We start from the raw sequence: 6,401 nt of genomic DNA on the forward strand, positions 1-6,401 counted from the left end.
CCTAGAGAAGGAGTTTCTCTCGAAAGAAGTGAGTGGGAGGAAAGTAGTACTTGATGAGGTAATTGTACCTTCTCCCAAATTGGAAAGTAGTTCATCACATAAATCAGTTCCAGTGATTCCTACACCAATTAGTGAGGAAGCTAATGATGATGATCATGAAACTTCATATCAAGTTACTACCGAACCTTGTAGGTCCACCAGAGTATGGTCCACACCAGAGTGGTACAGTAATCCTGTTCTCGAAGTCATATTACTAGACCATGACGAACCTACGAACTATGAGGAAGTGATGATGAGCCCAGATTCCGCAAAATGGCTTGAGGCCTTGAAATCTGAGATGGGTCCATGTATGAGAACAAATTGTGGACTTTGGTTGACTTGCCCGATGATCGGCAAGCCATAGAGAATATATGGATCTTCAAGAAAAAGACTGACGCTGACGGTAATGTTACTGTCCACAAAGCTCGACTTGTTGCAAAAGTTTTTGACAAGCTCAAGGGGTTGACTATGATGAGACATTCCCACCCGTAGCGATGCTTAAGTCTGTCCGAATCATGTTAGCAATTGCCGCATTTTATGATTATGAAATTTGGCAAATGGATGTCAAAACAACATTCCTTAATGGATATATCTTAAAGAAGATTTATATATGATGTGACCAGAAGGTATTGTCGATCCTGAAGGTGCTAACAAAGTGTGCAAGCTCCAGCGATCCCTTTATGGACTAGTGCAAGCATCTCGGAGTTGGAATATATGCTTTGATAGTGTGATCAAAGCATATGGTTTTATACAGACTTTCGGAGAAGCCTGTATTTACAAGAAAGTGAGTGGGAGCTCTGTAGCATTTCTAATATTATATGTGGATGACATATTGTTGATTGGAAATAACATAGAATTTCTGGATAGCATAAAAGGATACTTGAATAAGAATTTTTCAATGAAAGACCTCGGTGAAGCTGCTTATATATTGGGCATCAAGATCTATAGAGATAGATCAAGACGCTTAATTGGACTTTCGAAAAGCACATACCATGATAAAGTTTTGAAGAAGTTCAAAATGGATCAGTCAAATAAAGGGTACTTGCTTGTGTTACAAGGTGTGAAGTTGAGTCAAACTGAATGCCCGACCGCTGCAGAAGATGGAGAGAAAATGAAAGTCATTCCCTATGCCTCAGCCATAGGTTCTATCATGTATGCAATGATGTGTACCAGACCTGATGTGTGAATTGCTATATGTTTAGTAAGGAGGTACCAAAGTAATCCAGGAGTGGATCACTGGACAGTGGTCAAGAACATCCTGAAATACCTGAAAAGGACTAAGGATATGTTTCTCGTTTATGGAGGTGACAAAGAGCTTGTCGATGCAAGCTTTGACACTAATCCGGATGACTCTAAGTCACAAACCGGATACGTATTTATATTGAATGGTGGAGCTGTCAGTTAGTGCAGTTCCAAGCAGAGCGTCATGGCGGGATCTATGTGTGAAGCAGAGTACATAGCTGCTTCGGAAGCAGCAAATGAAGGAGTCTGGATGAAGGAGTTCATATCCGATCTAGGTGTAATACCTAGTGCATCGGGTCCAATGAAAATCTTTTGTGACAATACTGGAGCAATAGCCTTAGTGAAGGAATCCAGATTTCACAAGAGAACCAAACACATCAAGAGACGTTTCAATCCCATCCGCGATCAAGTCAAGGAGGGAGACATAGAGATTTGCAAAATACAGACGGATCTGAATGTTGCAGACCCGTTGACTAAGCCTCTTCCATGAGCAAAACATGATCAACGCCAAGACTCCATGGGTGTTAGAATCATTACTATGTAATCTAGATTATTGACTCTAGTGCAAGTGGGAGACTGAAGGAAATATGCCCTAGAGGCAATAATAAAGTTGTTATTTATATTTCCTCATATCATGATAAATGTTTATTATTCATGCTAGAATTGTATTAACAAGAAACTTAGTACATGTGCGAATACATAGACAAAACTGAGTGTCCCTAGTATGCCTCAACTTGACTAGCTCGTTAATCAAAATGGTTAAGTTTCCTGACCATAGACATGTGTTGTCATTTGATGAACGGGATCACATCATTAGAGAATGATGTGATGGACAAGACCCAACCGTTAGCTTAAGATTGTGATCATTTAGTTTTATTGTTGTTGCTATCTTCATGACTTATACATATTCCTCTGACTATGAGATTATGCAACTCCCGAATACCGGAGGAACACCTTGTGTGCTATCAAACGTCACAACGTAACTGGGTGATTATAAAGATGCTCTACAGGTGTCTCCGATGGTGTTTGTTGGGTTGGCATAGGTCGAGATTATGATTTGTCACTCCGAGTATCGAAGATGTATCTCTGGGCCCTCTCGGTAATGCACATCACTATAAGCCTTGCAAGCAATGTGACTAATGAGTTAGTTATAGGATGATGCATTACGGAACGAGTAAAGAGACTTGCCGGTAATGATATTGAACTAGGTATGATGATACCGACGGTCGAATCTCGGGCAAGTAACATACCGATGACAAAGGGAATGACGTATGTTGTTATGCAGGTTGAATGATAAAGATCTTCGTAGAATATGTAGGAAACAATATGAGCATCCAGGTTCCGCTATTGGTTATTGACCAGAGATGTGTCTCGGTCATGTATACATAGTTCTCGAACCCGTAGGGTCTGCACGCTTAACGTTCGATGACGATTTGTATTATGAGTTATGTGTTTTGGTGACCGAAGTTTGTTCGGAGTACCGGATGAGATCACGTACATGATGAGGAGTCTCAAAATGGTCGAGAGGTAAAGATTCGCATACTGGAAGGTAGTATTCGGACATCGGAATGGTTCCGAGTGATTCGGGTATTTTTTCGGAGTACCGAGGGGTTACCGGTAGCCCCCGGGGAAGTGTTGGGCCAACATGGGCCTAAGGGAGAGAGAGGGAAGCACGCGGGGGGGGGGGGGGCGTGCCCCCCTCCTAGGGAGTCCGAATAGGACAAGGAGGAGGGGGCGCGGCCCCCTTCCCTTTCCCTCTCCCTCTCCTTCCTATTCCCTCCGGTGAAAGAAAGGAAAAAGGGGGGCCGAATCCTACTCCTAGTAGGACTCCCCCCGATGGCGCGCGCCCCCTGGCCGGCCTCCTCCTCCTCCCCTCTTAGCCATGTGCAGTGCCCTCTCCAAAGTTTACTCCTCTGGTCATAGCGTCGTAGTGCTTAGGCGAAGCTCTGCGCGGATCACATCACCATCATCGTCACCATGCCGTCGTGCTGACGGAACTCTCCCTCGACCCTCTACTGGATCAACAGCTCAAGGGATGTCATCGAGCTGAATGTGTGCTGAACACGAAGGTGCCGTACATTCGGTACTTGGATCGGTTGGATCGTGAAGACACTTGACTACATCAACCGCGTTAACATAACGCTTCGACTTTCGGTCTACGAGGGTACATGGACACACTTCTCGGTGTCCTGGGAATGGGGGTACCCAGACTTGCCTGCCTATAGCCCACGGTGTGGCTTCATCGATGGCCTGGTATGGCCCAGTTTTGTTGGCGTCCTGGGAACGGGGGTCCCCAGACTTGCCTGGCTGCGGCCCACGGCGTGGCTCCACCAGCGGCCCTGTACGTCCCATCTTCACCATCAAACACTCAAGATCCTTGCGAGGGGCCAAGCCTCGCGAGGTGGACGACGCAAGACCTCCTCGGGGGCAGCCTCACCAGGCTGGCTCGCGAGGGGCAGAGAGATCAAGGCAAGGAGCACCTCATGAGGCTCCTGTGACGCAAGCCATGACGACCAAGGCCAGGCGGGTGCCAGGAGGGCGCCAGCGCACGCAGTGTCCTCGTTTCCTCTTTGGTGCTAAAGAGGCAAGCAGAGGCGAGGAGTCCCGAGGCAGCATGCAAAGGTTTCCATATCGGTGCAATGAGACCAAGACCAGCATGACAGCAGGAAGGAGGTCACCGTGGAGACCAAGACACTATCACCGCCAGAGCTTTTGGCAGGTGAAGACCACCTTTAGTCAGAATAATTTGTACTAGTTGTCCCCCTTCGAATTTGGCCGTTGTGGCATCCCTTCCCGTTCAATATTTGGGAAGAGGACCAGGGCCTCTATAAATAGGACAAGCCACCACCATAGTGGGCATCTAATCTTCGACGAGATCTAACCCGCTTCGTCAAGATGAAGGGCAACTTCCAGGGCACTCGCGACCGCCCCCCGGCCGTGGGTGACCTACGCCACATCAAGCAGTAGCCAGGGGAGACTCTGCAAAAGTACATCCAGCGCTTCAACAGCGTTCGTCTCAAGATCCCCAAGGTGACGGACGAGGCCATCATCTCCGCGTTTTCTGATGGCATCTGCGACATCAAGATGAATGAGGAGCTCACCATTCACGAGGAGTTGTGCACGGCTTTGGAGCTGTTAACCCTGGCGACCAAGTGCGCAAGGGCTGAGGAGGGGCGCCTTTCCCTCCTCAAGCTCCTAGTTACCGACCCAAAGAAGAAGAATGCTAAGGCCAAGGATGTGAAGCGCAAGGGGGTAGCCGTGCTCGCCGCAGAGCCGGATACGAAGCGCGGCCGGGACCACCATGAGTAGTCCAAGAGCAGCTGACCGTTCTGCGCCTTCCACAACGTACATAGCCACAACACCAACGACTGTCAAGAGCTCAGGGCCATTCGAGATGGACGTTTTGGTCGACGTCCCGAGCGCAACGACCGAGGCTACGGCCGAGGAGGAGGACGAGGCGGAGGATGCTGGGACGATCGCGGCCCACACCAGGAGTGGCGCGACCGACCTCGCTAGGACCGCTGGCAGGACCAGCCTCGCAAGGGCGCTTGGAGGGATCAGCCTCGTGAGGACCGCCCTCAGGGCAACGCCGGTCTTCCTCCGCTGCCACCACCGCCAAGAAGGAACGATGACCACCATTAGGACGAGGGGGCTGGGGGGCTTCCAGGAACCGCGCGCCATCGCCTGCATCTTGGGTGGAGTCAAGCCCCAGCCTCCCAGCGCATCTTCAAGAAGTTTTCTCGTGAGGTGAATGCAGCCCTTCCCATGCTCGAGGCCACGTGCCCTCTCAGGTGGTCCAAGTACGCCATCACGTTCAACTCAGCTGACCAACTCAAGTGCACGGCCACTGCTGGCGCCCTCCCGATGCTCTGCTCACCCGCATCAGCAACGTACAAGTCACCAAGACCCTCATTGATGGCGGCGCAAGACCTAACGTCCTACCCGTCGAGACGTTCAACAGCCTCCAAGTGCCATATGATCAGCTTCAGCCCACCAAGCCCTTCTCAGGAATGACTGACGGCTCCACCACCCCGATAGGGCAGGTCCGCCTCCCTGTCACCTTCGGCCAGTGCGACAACTACCGCACCGAGCTCATCGAATTCGACGTCGCCCACATCCGTTTGCCGTATAACGCCATACTTGGGTACCCAGCCTTGGCCAAGTTTATGGCAGTGACTCACCACGGCTACAATGTCCTCAAGATGCCCGGGAGCGGTGGGATCATCACAGTCCCCTGCGAAGAAAGAGATGCGGTGTGCTCCCTCGAGCGCGCTTTCCAAGCTGCGGCAATCGAAGACCCCAATAACGACGGCGTGCGGTACCCTCCTGAGGCCATCCCCAAGAAGAAGCAACTACTCCGTGCAGAACCTCAGGGGAGCGGCGCCTCTACTCGTGCCGCTCCAGGATCAGCGCCCGCACCTGGGGCGCTTCCCTCCCTCGCATAGGAAGGCACGCCCGGTGCCCTCCTCGGGCAGGGCTCAGGGGCTCTCTTCTGGAGGGCCTCAGAACTGGCCAACATCATGAGGGAGGCGCTCGGGCACCATGTGGAGGTGTGCTTCGCGACACGTTTCCCACAGGAGGACACTGGGCGAGGAAAGCCCGACGCTCAGGAGTTCATCATCAAGACCACTCAGGAACTACAAGAAGCAAGAGCCATGCGCGGCGACCGCTGCCCACATGACGCACCTCCCCTTCCAGGCGAGGATGGCGGGCTGCGCGTCTGCATCGACATCCCAGGGCTCAACAGGGCCGCATCTCAGGAGCGTTTCTGGCCTTCGCGTGTGGGACATTGCGAGGGCCCACCTCATAGCTATGTTCGCATGCCATTCGGCCTGCCGAGCATGGCGGCTGCCTTCTAGTGCAACCTGCACTACGTCCTGGCGGCTCAGGAGGCCAGGCATCACGCAGTCCTGGCGGAGATGGAGACGGTCCTCCAGGAATCGCCTGGACCCCCAGAGCCTCCCGAGGCTCAGGGCCCCGGTGGCTCGTGAGGAGCAACCTCTTCACCACGCATCTTCAGCTACACCAACATCCCTTCGACAACGAAACTAGGTGACATTTTCCAAGTTTATTTAGCTGGGAGCGCCCCCGGGCTACATCATTCCCAGGCCGCGTGGGCC

Source organism: Triticum aestivum, chromosome 3D, assembly GCF_018294505.1.
Source record: "Triticum aestivum cultivar Chinese Spring chromosome 3D, IWGSC CS RefSeq v2.1, whole genome shotgun sequence".
In the NCBI taxonomy this organism is placed as follows: Eukaryota; Viridiplantae; Streptophyta; class Magnoliopsida; order Poales; family Poaceae; genus Triticum; species Triticum aestivum.